The sequence below is a fragment of the Macaca thibetana genome, chromosome 14 (assembly GCF_024542745.1).
Source record: "Macaca thibetana thibetana isolate TM-01 chromosome 14, ASM2454274v1, whole genome shotgun sequence".
Classification (NCBI taxonomy): domain Eukaryota; kingdom Metazoa; phylum Chordata; class Mammalia; order Primates; family Cercopithecidae; genus Macaca; species Macaca thibetana.
Window position 1 is genome coordinate 89,405,685 of NC_065591.1, and position 12,987 is coordinate 89,418,671.

The window sequence follows — 12,987 nt, forward strand, 5'->3', positions numbered from 1 at the left end:
CTGAAAAAGTGACACATGACCATGACGTCTCACGTAACAGTGAAGATCTGATTTGATCATGTCTTCAAATATTCATGTTCAGTTCACTAAACCTAGCAAACTGATGGCCTCCAGCTCCGTCAATGTTTCTGCAAAGGACATGATCTTGTTCTGATGGATACATAGTATCCCATGATATATATGTGCCACATTTTCTTTATCCAGTCTAACACTGATGGGCACTTAGGTTGATTCTGTGTCTTTGCTATTGTGAATAATCCTTCAATGAACATACACATGCATATGTCTTTATAATAGAACAAGTTGTATTATTTTGGGTATGTATCTGGTAATGGTATTTCTTGATTGAATGTGTTGACGAGAAGACTTATACTTGGTAAAATAGTTGAAGAGATTTATTCTGAGCCAAAAATGAGTGACCATGGCTCGTGACACAGCCCTTAGGAGGTCCTGAGAACATGTGCTCTAGGTGGTTGAGGTACAGCTTGGTTTTATGTATTTTAGGCAGACATGAGATATCAATCAAATCATTTAAGAAATCCATTGATTTGGTTCAGAAAGGCAGGACAACTCAAAGCAGGGGCTTCCAGGCTATAGGTAAATTTAAACATTTTGTAGTTGACAATTGGTTGAGTTTATCTGAAGACCTGGGATTAAGGGAAAGGAACATTCAGGTTAATATAAGGATTGTGGGGACCAAGTTTTATTGTGCAGAGGAATATCTCAGACTACAGAGACAGGACAGTTTGTAAAATGTTTCTTATTAGAACTAAAAGGGTGCCTGGCTCTTAGTTATCTCCTGGATCTGGAAAGGAGGAAGGAAAACAAAGGGGGAAGGTGATTCTCTCTAGAATGTGGATTTTTCCCACAAGAGACTTTGCAGGGCAATTTCAAGGTATGGCAAGAAAACATATTTTGGGGTTAAATATTTTCTTCCTTGTCTCATAATGTTATACCAGAGTCAGATTGAAAAACAAGTCACAATATACAGGGTCAAATAAAACCCATCTGATGATCCATGGTTTGTAGGGCATGACTCCCCAGACCCCTTAGGCAAGATCAAAAATCAGAGCTTAGTCCTTTGTTCCCCGCCCCACCTTGGCCATAAAGGATTCCACAGAATGCACATGCAGTCCAACAAAATAGCAACAGGTCCCAAGGTGCTAGGAGGCTTATTCCTAGAGTAGTTTTGTTAGTGGTAATAGTTTTAAATATTTGCGATTTGCATCATGGGGAGGGGACATGATCTAATCTGATGTAATAGCCAATAGTTCAAGGGGTGAGATGAAGTCAGGCCTAGGGTTTAGTCTAAAAAAAAAAAATCTCAGATCATACCTATTTTGTGAGCTATCATGATCCAGGTCTTTAATTGTACCTTCTTTCTTTTGCTGTGTCTGTCATAACATTTACAAGAGATACATCATGCTAATACAGTGACAAATATCATACATCTAGCAAAGATCAGGCATCCAAGAAGGCTATAGGTAGAGTCAGAGGGTAGTAAACAACCGAACCAGCCAAAAAACCCACTGCATGCATCATCATACTCTTTGATTAGACTCACAATGTGTTTACCCTATTTATTAAGGGTCATTTGAACCTTATGATAAATCTAATTTGAGGATTATAGAACCAACACTAAATCAGGATCCAATAAATTTAAATTCTCTTCTGGCCAGTTTATCTCCATAGGTGTAACATCCTGAAGAGGATATAAATTAAATGCAAAGAATGCCTGGTCCTCAATGTCTAAATTGTAATAGGACTTGTTAATGGAGAACAAATCTATTTTTCCCACCACTTTTGTATTGCACCATATACTGGCATTTGGGAGACAAAAGGAAGTTTTGTCACAGGAGAAGTTATATGATTCTACAGTGTCATTTTATTGTCCCTCCCAACAGAAATGGCCCTTTGTCATATACCAGATGCTATGACTCATGGAGGTGGATAGTAGAGGCTAAGTTTGGAAAAAATCAGGGTTCCAAGTGGTTTGAGGGCATAGCCATTCTCCTTTCCTGTTTTTACAATCTGAAAGGGAGATAGGAGGCCATGTGTTATCACCTAAAATAGCTCACCTATTTCCCTGGGGGAGTATTTTTCTATTGTTTACAATAGTCCCAATCCCTGCCAGTAGGATGACAGAGTACCTTTGAGCCTCATTTAACTGTGGTGCCTGTGCTCTGAGAATACAATACTTAAGGTCACATTTTCCATCCCAAAATCTCCCTAAGTTTGAGGGACCATATATTTTTCCACATGTGTTTGGATTGTACCTCAGTACTGAGGATTGTAGGCCATTGTTTCATAGCCACCTCAGATTCCATTTGTAATAAAATAGACATGAGCCCCTGTTGTGTAAGATGACATACTCATCCCCAACTTTGGCTTTGGAAGTATGTTTTTATGGTTTGTCTGGTTTCTTTTAGCCATTTGATGAGGGCTGCATTATCTTTTTGCTTTTTTTTTTTTTTTTTTTTTCTTTTTTTGACAGAGTCTCGCTCTGTCACCCAGTCTAGAGTGCAGTACAGTGGCATGATCTCCACTTACTTCAAGCTCTGCCTCCCAGGTTCACACCATTCTCCTGCCTCAGCCTCCTGAGTAGCTGGGACTACAGGTGCCCATCACCTTGCCCAGCTAACTTTTTGTATTTTTAGTAGAGACGGGGTTTCACCGTATTAGTAAGGATGATCTTGATCTCCTGACCTCATGATCTGCCTGCCTTGGCCTACCCAAAGTGCTGGGATTACAGGCATGAGCCACTGTGCCCAGCCCTGCATTAGCTTTTATAGCAGCTTCCATCCCTTTCTCTATTCCTGAAATAGCATTCCTACTATGTGGCCTATTTTTGATAGGGAATTTTTTTCTAAAGAATGTCTCTTTTTATTAGTCATGAACTCAGCTTGCCCCAGTATCCCTAGCCCAGCTCCATTTCCTCCAGTGAGGTCACACTTTAGTTTTTTGGAAGGCCAATTTTGGTATATTTACCAGGAATACTGTTTCCATTGTATACTGATGGCATTTGTACAATTTGGATAAATGGAGTAATCCAGAACTGCTGAGTATCCCAAACAATTGTTAGGTGAATGGTGGTTACACCTAAGTATGCCTTTGGGTATTCCTTAAGGCTTCCCAGTGGCACCCTGGCCTTAGGGTGGAATGTGTACTGTCAGGGACCTCTGTCCACCAATTGACTCCCATCAATAGTTCTCTAAGGGCAGTCTCAGCATGGTTCATACTGGATAGTGGCATCCAGACACAAGCACAGGAATGGTAGTTATTTGGACAGGCCATGCTATGGCCGTTTACACAGGAAGCAGCTAGAATTTTGCCATTGTAACCAGGCAATTGTCTCAACTGATTATCCCTAATGTTTATTGTTATGCAGTGTTCTACCTGGTTAGACCCCCTCAGTGATCATCCTGAGGCATTGTTAGGCAAGTGTTCCTGTAGGGCATCATATTTGGTTACAGCCCTATAATAGAGCTACCCGAGAAAAGGGGGACCTCGGGGAATGTTTAGAATGGTGCTGTTCCACATAACACTCTTCACTGCATCCTCATCTATATCACACCAAATGATTTGGGCTCTGCCTGTAGGAGATTGCTGAGGACCAGGAGAAATTTTCAGATTTGAAAAGAGAAGGAGTATGGAGTAGGTGGACAGAGGCGATTGTGGGAATGAGAATGAACAAGTAAAACATTTTCCTGGCTTTAACAAGGGAATATATAGCCGCATCCATTTAGAACATTATACCAAAGAATACTGCATAGATTCCAAACAGCTTCTTAAGGGTTTCAGTTAAAACATTCAAAGTTTTAGCAATATTCTATAGCAAGGAATGTAAGAATGAGAGCTATTTTAGATTTTATGAGGACTAGCATGACCTGGAGTCTCTGGAAGTATGATGACTTTCATTATAGCCCTAGAGACCAGCTGAGCCTCCAGTCTTCTCTTGATTCACAGCTGGGTGTCAGAGACCAGTTCAGAAGTCCAGGCATGGTTAGGAATGTGGTTGGTCACTCATTTAGGTGTGAAATGTGAATCCAAGAAATGAAGAAGTGACTTCCTTTAACTTTGCAGCACAAGAGTTAGTTACAAGCACTTGATAAGGTCCTTTGGTGTCTTTTTCAATAAACAAATTCACCTGGCTGTAATCTGTGGACTTTTGGGCTATCAGCCCAAAAGTGTGATATCAATGTGACAGATTCTGTTACCAACTTTGTATTATTTGTTAAGGTTTTGAGAAGCCCTTGACAATAGTGCAATATTTCCCCTTTGAGTAAGGTCAGTTCTTATAAGCCCTCATCCAGCCTCATAGGTCTCCCGGTTATGATTTCGTAGGGTAATAAACAATGTTTTCCAAAAGGAGTGGACCTAAGATTAAACAAGACCAATGGGAAGGCTTTTGACCAAGGGAGGTTAAAAGCCTCCATCAACTTAGCTAATTGAGTTTTCATTGTGTCATTTGTTCATTCCATCAACCCAGAGGATTGCAGATGGTAGGCACAATGGAAACATTGTATTATGGACCAGATTATGCAAATGGATTGAACAACTTATCCAGTAAAATGAGTCCCATGATCACTATGCAGTTCAGAAGGAATTTCCCAAACTGGAATGATTCTAACAAAATTTTCCCTACCGTTAAAGCAGTAGCCCTCTGACAAGGAAATGCTTCTGCCCAATGAGAAATCATACAAACTAAGACCAGCACATATTTGAAATTTTGGGTTGGCAGCATCTGGATAAAATTCAACTGTCATACTTCAAAAGGACTGGCAAAGGAAAATGACCTTGGGAGCCATATAAGGGCTTGCCAGCATTGTGTTTTAGGGCATATAGTACATCAAGAGTATACCTTTTGGGCTACAATGGAAGATGGTTTCCAAAAGTATTTTTCCCCATGATACCATATTTTCAGGGGCCCAATGAGTCATTTCATGAAAAAACTGAAGGAAAGGTAATTATGGACCTATGGGAACTATGGGATTTTTGTTAACTATGGGTTTGTCATTTCGTGAAAAAACTGAAGGAAAGGCAATTACGCACCTATGGGAACTATGGGTTTTTTGTTAAGCTCTAGGCAAAATTCCTCACTTGGGTCAAACATGCCTCCATTCTGTTTCGAGGTTTGTTTCTCTTGAGGAGTAGATGCTGGTTGAGGCTGTAAAAGAAAGTGCGGGTATTTGTAGGATGAAAGGTGCACACCCATGCAGGACGGACCATCTTTTCTAGGACAGCATTCTTTGCTGTAGCATTAGCCAGATTATCTCCTTTTGCTTCTTCAGTGTTATCCTTTGAGTACCCAGAACTTTTTATGACTGCAAATTGCTTTGGCTTCTGAATTACTTCTAGTAACTTCGAGACTTGGTGCCCATTTCGTATGACCTATCCAGATGAAGTAAGAAATCCTCTCTGTTTCCACAGCATGCTAAAATCATGGGCTACTCCAAAGGCATATTGGTTATCGCCACTTTTCCTTTAGCTAAATTACAGGCCTTAGTTAACGCTACTAATTCAGCCATCTGGGCTAGTTTGACTCCTTAGTGTTGGCCAGTTTTGATTATGTGTGTTATGTCATATCCTGCCTGGTAATGCCCTTGGTTGTCCCTTAATAAGAACCATCTGTGAATTAAATTAATTTAGCATTCTCAATGGGAGTTTCCTGTAAATCTCTCCTAGAGAAGAGTAAGATATTAGTTAGCAGATTGCAGTCATGTTCCTCTTCCTCTTGTTAACCTGGAAGGGGGAGCAGGGTTAAGAGTGTTACAGTGCTTCAAAGTGATGTTGAGGGCAGCAAGAGGAGTATTTCATAAGAGGTGAAGTGGGTAACAGAATAATGTTGAGTGTGGTGAGAGCTTAAAAGAGATTTTACAGAGTGGGGGTCATAGCTGGTTAGAGGGGATCCTAGGACAAATTATTCGACATTTTTGCATAAGGTAGCTCCAGCTAATACAGCCCTCATACTTTTGCAACTGGATGTAACTGTTAACTGAAATAACAAATTGGTCTGTGAGTGTCACCATGTTTTTGAGTTAATACTCCTAGAGCACTCCCCTTTATTTCATGTGCAAAGAGGAAAAAGGGAAAACTATAATTGGGGTGGCCTAGAGCAGGTGCTTGGGTGAGAGCCTGTTTCAGATTTTCTATGTGCTTTTTCACCCCTCTTCTCAGTGGATTGGGTTTGGCTGGGTTTGTTTTCATTTTTTTATATAGGGATTGGGCCATGGATTGGGTCATTAAGGAGTAGTCTGGACTCCAACTTCTGCTAGAGACTCTCTCGGGGTTTATTAATAGCCCCCTTGGAGAATTCATATGTCCCAAATATTTAACTTGGGGGAAGCAAAATTGTAACTTATCCTTTGAAACTCTGTGTCTCGTAAAAGGAAGCTGTTTTCATAGTGGGACAATGTCTTCTCTGTATTTTGGTAGGGAGGATGAACACAAGAATAAATTATCCACATACTGAATTAGACTAGAGTAGAGTAGGAGTAGGAGTAGGACTAGGAGTAGGAGTAGAGTAGAATTTGGAAATTCAATGTCATCTTAATCTGCCTTTAGTATTTGAGAAAAATAAGTAGAACTTTTAAAGTAGCCTTGGGGTAAGACTCTCCATGTGTACTGGCGATTTTCCCAAGTGAAAGCAAAAAGATACTGGCTATTTTGCTTTACAGGTGTGCTGAAAAATGCACTACAAAAATTAATAACAGATACATGGCCGGCAGTGACAGAAATATTAGACAGTAAGGTGTGGGGATTAGGAACACCAAGGTGTCTAGGAATTATTATTTTATTTATAGCTCTTAGGTCTTAAACAAATCTCCAGCTTTTCCCATTTGGCTTTTTAACTGAGAGGATTGGTGCATTGCAAGGGCTAGTGCAGGGTATTATGAGTCCTTTGCCTAAAAAGTCCTAAATGATTGGTTTGATTCCTAGTAAGGCTTTAGGTCTAAGGTGATATTGCCTTACATTTGGCAGGGTTTTGGATTTATTTATTGTTATCTCTATACGGACTGCTGACTTAATTCTCCCAATATCTGTGGAAGAGTTTGTCCATAAGGAGTCTGGTACCTTAGAGAAGAAAGGCTCTAATTCTTTCTGTCCAGAATCTTGATTAACTTTCACAAGCACAATATTACATGTGGGCTTTGTAAGTCTTCTATGTCTCCCAAGTTGAGAATTATTTCTCCCTTCTATGAAAATGAGATGTGAGTATTATAGGTCTCTAGGAAATCCCATCCCAGTAGGCATATGGAGGCACTATTTACTGTAAGAAAAACATAATGCCCCACTAGTTCTTCTAATTGAAATTAAAGGGGATTTGATTTAAAGGCTATAGTAGCAGAGTCTGAAATCCGTACCATTTGGACTTTTTCTTTACTCCAAGGGAAAGGGTTTTTAAACAGGGTAGGGTTGAGGACTGACACTGTAGCATCGCTGTTGACAAGGGCTTCGGTATTTTCCTCATTTATGGATATTTCTACTTCTCCTAAAGCATTAGAATTTGGGGGAAACCCTCTCTATTCTCTCGGAGGATCCCTATTCTTATTTTTGAGTTGTTCTGGTGCTTTCCTCTGGGGCCCTTTGCCCCTTTTGTGCAAGCACCCATTTAAGTTTTTTGCATTCATTTTTAAAATCTCCTTTCTTTTTGCAATAGTGGCAAATTGCTTCCTCTTACGGTCACTTAGATCTCTGGGGACCATGGGATTCTTGCAAACTCCCAGTTATGTTACTAAATTGTGTTAGTTGTAAACTCATAATTTTAGAGACTGTTTCCTTTTCTTTCTCAGTGATTGTTTGTGACAACTGGTTAGCTAGGGTGAGTAGGTGGCTAGTGGGCAAGGAAGCCCAAGCCACATTATTCATCTTCATTAGCGTTGATAACTCTTTATTTAAACCTTGAATGAATCTTCTACCATGCTCAAAATTTTCAGGAGTAATTCCTGAAAACCGAATGTCTTTTCAAACCTGTTATAAAAGTCAGGCACGGTTTCATTTGGGCATATTTTACATTGTTGCACCCTTGTCAAATTATAACCTTGGGGAATATCTGTGGGGTATAGTTTCACAGAGGCGATTACAAAGCTCTCTGCATTTCTCTTCCAGTTGCACCTATTTTGTCAAAATCTTTTAAAGGCTTTTTCCAATCTGCTACTTTAAACCATTGTTCAGCTTTGGTTTTGGGCACCAGTAGCTCAATCAGCTGATACAGGTTAGAGAAACTTGGATCAAAAGTCTTAAGGGTTAATTGGAATGCCTTAGGAAACCCAAAGGGATTTTCAGTCAGACTAGGAAATTCAAACACCAGAGATTTTAACTCTGATTTGGTCAAGGGAGTATATATGATGTTAGGATCCCCTCTGCCTGTGGGTTTTACTCTAAAAGGAACAGCTACTATATTATTTTCTCCAGCTATTTTTGGTCCCCCGTGACTCGAGGCAAGGGACTAGGGGAAGGAGGAGGAAAAATGAAATTGTCCAGACAAGGAAGTTCAGAGAACAGAAGGTTAGCAAGAACAGAAGGGAGACAGTTTCTGGAGCCTTCCTGATTTTATAAGTGGCTTTTACTAATTTCTTTAATTCTGAGACAGTTTCACAATTTTTTTTGTCAACTTCCTGGAGGGAGGCAAGCTCCCTCTTTTTGATGATTCTACGTGCCAGCTAAAGTACAATTTCCTTTCATTTTCTTTGATTCAAGAGCCTAAATTTTCTAATCTAGCGTGCAAGAAAATCAACTCAGGGATATCAAAAGTTCCCCGTTTTGGAAACTTTACACCTAGGTTATCTTTAGTAAGATCTCCCCATTTACACAAATATTTGCAAGTAAAGGTTCCATAGTTATTAAACATAAACCCAGCTGAGGTGCCCTTATGGGGCCACTCCCCTTGCCTTTCCTGTTTTTTGGAGGGTTTATTTCCCACACTCTCTCTGTTGTTGTTTTTTGTTTGTCTGTTTGTTTGTTTTAAGAGGAACTTACCCGTGGCCTAAGGTTTTTGTGTGGTGGATCGATATGTGCCGCTTGTGGGCAGGATTCCACTGTATGTCAACACTGAGTTGTTTCTACCCTCTTACGTGTCTCACTTTCTCTCTTCAGAAGTCTGTTACCTTTGAGAGGGCTTAAAACACCAGGTGATCAGCCCTTACATGCATTTCCTGAACAAGCCTTTTAAAATTAATATTTGTTGGCAAGTTTCCTATAGCATCACTGCACGTTGCAGGGGGCCAAACCCCCTAGACTCTCCCACAAGGCCCCCGGTCACCCAAGGGCACCGTTCAGCTGGTGGGGAGCAAATTGCCCTTTCTCTTTGGAACTGAGGAATTCAGTCTCTCATTTACTTAGGAAAAATAACAGTTTAGTTCCTCACACAAAGTGCACACAGACAAGCCAATTGAGATTAATTTTGAGAGAGAAGGCAACCGATAAAGACCATTTTGAATGTACCTCTGAAACTCAAGATTTTAAATAACTTCCTAGGAGGAAAGAGAGGAAAAAAACAGCTAAGAATAAATCAAGGACCATCAACCAAAACAAGAGGTCTGGGACTCAGGAGAACTTACTTACCAGTTCCACCAGAGGAGAAGCTCAAACTCACTGAGGCTCCAATGGGTCCCTACTGGTACCTTAGCTCTGGTTTTGGGCAACTCCTTCGGGGTTCTGAGTGTTTTCTGAGGCCCGACATTTGGCTCTGAATTATTGTCTCAAAAAGAGTCAAATTCTGTAAAATATTTGAAGAAATTTATTCTGAGCCAAATAAGAGTGATCATGGCCTATGACATAGCCCTGAGTAGGTCCTGAGAGCATGTGCCCAAGGTAGTCAGGGTACAGATTGGTTTTACGTATTTTCAGGAGGCATGAGACATCAATCTAATACATTTAAGAAATACACTGGTTTGGTTCAAAAAGGCTGGACAACTCAAACTGGGGGCTTCCAGGCTATAGATAAATTTAAACATTTTCTGGATGACAACTGAATTTATCAGAAGACCTGGGATTAATGAAATGGAAAGTTCAGGTTAAGATAAAGGATTATGGGGACCAAGTTTCATTGTGAAGAGGAATCTCTCAGCAGGCTGCAGAGAAAGAGAGCAGGTTGTAAAATGTTTCCTATTGGAACTCAAAGGGTGCCTGGCTCTTAAGTTGATTATCTCCTGTATCTGGAAAGGAAGGAAGAAAAACAAAAGGGGAAGGGGATTCTCCATAGACTATGGATTTTTTTCCCGTAAGAGACTTTGCAGGGCACTTTCAAGTTAAGGCAAGGAAGTATACTTTGGGGTCAAATATTTTCTTGTCTCATAACATTATGCCAGAGTCAGATTGAAAAGCAAGTCACAATATACAGGGTCAAATAAAACCCATTTGATGAGAATCCATGGTTTGCAAGGCATGACTCCCCAGACCCCTTAGGTAGAAATTTGGGCAAGATAAAAAAATCAGAGCTTAGTTCTCAAATGGTATTTGTTTTCAGCTCCTTGAGGAATCACCACACTGTCTTCCACAATGGTTGAATTAATTTACACTTCCACCCATAGTGTATAAGTGTATAAGCATTCCTTTTTCTCCACAACCTTGCCAGCATCTGTTATTTTTGGCCTTTTTAATAATAGCCATTTTTTGACTGATGTGAGATGGTATCTCACTGTGGTTTTAATTTGCATTTTTCTAATAATCAGTGACGTTGAACTTTTTATCATATGATTATTGGTCACATGTATGTCTTCTTTTGAAAAGTGTTTGTTCATGTCTTTTGCCCACTTTTTAATGAGGTTTTTCTCTTGTAAGTTTGTTTGAATTCTTTATAGATGCTGGATATCAGACCTTTGTAGGATGCATAGTTCACAAAAATTTTCTCCCATTCTGTAGGTTGTCTGTTCACTCTGTTGATAGTTTGCTTTATTGTGCAGAAGCTCTTTAATTAGATCTCATTTGCAAATTTTTGCTTTTGTTGTGATTGCTTTTAATGACTTTGTCAGGAAATCTTTGCCTGTTCCTATGTTCAGAATGATATTTCCTATGTTGCCCTTCCAAGGTTTTTATAGTTTGGGGTTGTATGATTTCAATACTATTTCCTTGCTGTTCTTCCTGCTCTTCCAATCATCTTATTATCCTTAACCAGTTCCAATAAAGCCCCTAGGTTGAAAGACCAAAACAAGAATCCAAAGCTGATAAATATTCTAACTTTGCCTTCCATACTCCCAGACATTACTAAGACTTTATCAAGTAAATGCTCTCTCTTACTCTAGAAAGAAAAAAAAAAAAAAAAAAAAAATCCTTGCTCTGTCTTACCAACAGGTTCTATTTTTAGGGAACTGGCATCTAACAGTCTCTTATTTCATTTGTTTTCAGACTTAAGTGACCATTTCTAAGGTGGTTGTAGGGTTGGTAGTGGACACCAGGTTATCTGTAATTGTTAGCACAGTCCAGCCTTGAGACATCTTTATTAACCTTTATCAAAGTCTGAAATAACCTTCTACTTGATTTCCACATGATCACTTCCTCACATCTCTTTATACAAATTCCTTGTAAGAAAAGGCTTTCACCCCTCTATTCATGCTATCTCTTTTTCCCAATTAATTATTGCTCATAGTCTTTATCACTGTCTAAAATATTTAATTCCTGATTCCCACTATGTTAGTTGTCTATCGTTACAACAGACACAGATTGGATAATTTATAAAGAGTAGAAGCTCATTTGGCTCATGGTAGTAGAGGTTGGGAAACCCAAGAGCATGGTGCCAGCAGCTGTCAAGGGTTATCCCCTGATGGTGAACAAGCACTCAAGACAGAGAAAATGGGGGCCAAACTTATGCTTTTATCAGGAATCCACTCCAGGGATAACTAACCCACTCCTGTGATAATGGCATTAATCCATTAATGAAAACAGAACCCTCATGACCTAGTGTCCTTGTAAAGACCCACCTCTTAATAACATCACAATGATAAATTTCAATATGAATTTTGGAGAGGACATTCAAACCACAGCACTCAGCAACAGAATGCAGACCCTTAGAGAATAGAAACTTTATCTACTACTATAATTCTAGCATGCAGTATAGGGGCTCATGTTAAGTAAAAGATGAATAAATATATAATAAGTTGACGCAAAAAAAATTCTGTGGTAGGTGGGAAATAATGAAATGTGTACAACACAGAGTTATTACTAAGTAGGTGAAAGAGGGAGATAGAAAATAATGTAACAGATCAAGAGAAAAATTTCTAAGGTTGATACGTTTTTAAGAATTGGAAATACATGCTCATGGAAAACAACCCATGAGGAAAACAAGAAGCAATTAACAGAATAAGACAATTGAGTGCTGAAGTACATGGAATTTAGGATAGGGATGAAATATTTTGGTTCCAATAGGAGAAATAACTTTTCCATTTTCATCGATGGTCTAAGGAAATGATTGGAAAGCAAATGAATCATAAAAATGGTTCACCATATAACATTTTTTAAAAAAATAAATAGGAGCTTTAGATATGTGGAGAAGATTCTATTTTGTCTATAAAGTTGAAAGTGAGGTTACTTGCTACAGTTAAATGCACCTGGTGGTAAGATAAGGATTAAAAAAGCAGATATTTTAAAATAGTAAATTTTATGAGCAGGAGAGAACTTATTAGGTATATTTTGGAAGATACTAGGAAGCATCGAGAAATCATTTGAGTTTTGAGACCATAAATTTTTAGTGTTGTATTAGTTTTTCTGTGTTACTCACCAGGAAAGATATACGAATGAAGTAGAACAGTAGAGTGAAAAATAACAATTGCAGTTATGCTTATTTTTAAGAAATAATAGCTCCGCAAAGCAACTTGATAAGAAGCCTGTCTTACTAGAATAATGCCAACTAAATTATTTAAATCTTATGTGCTACCTATAAGAATTCTAAGACTTTTAGCCATAGAACATTTTCACCATCAGGATCCTATAAAATTTTTGTTGGGTCTAAATTTCAATGCTTTATTTAACTTTTGCAATAAGAATATTAGT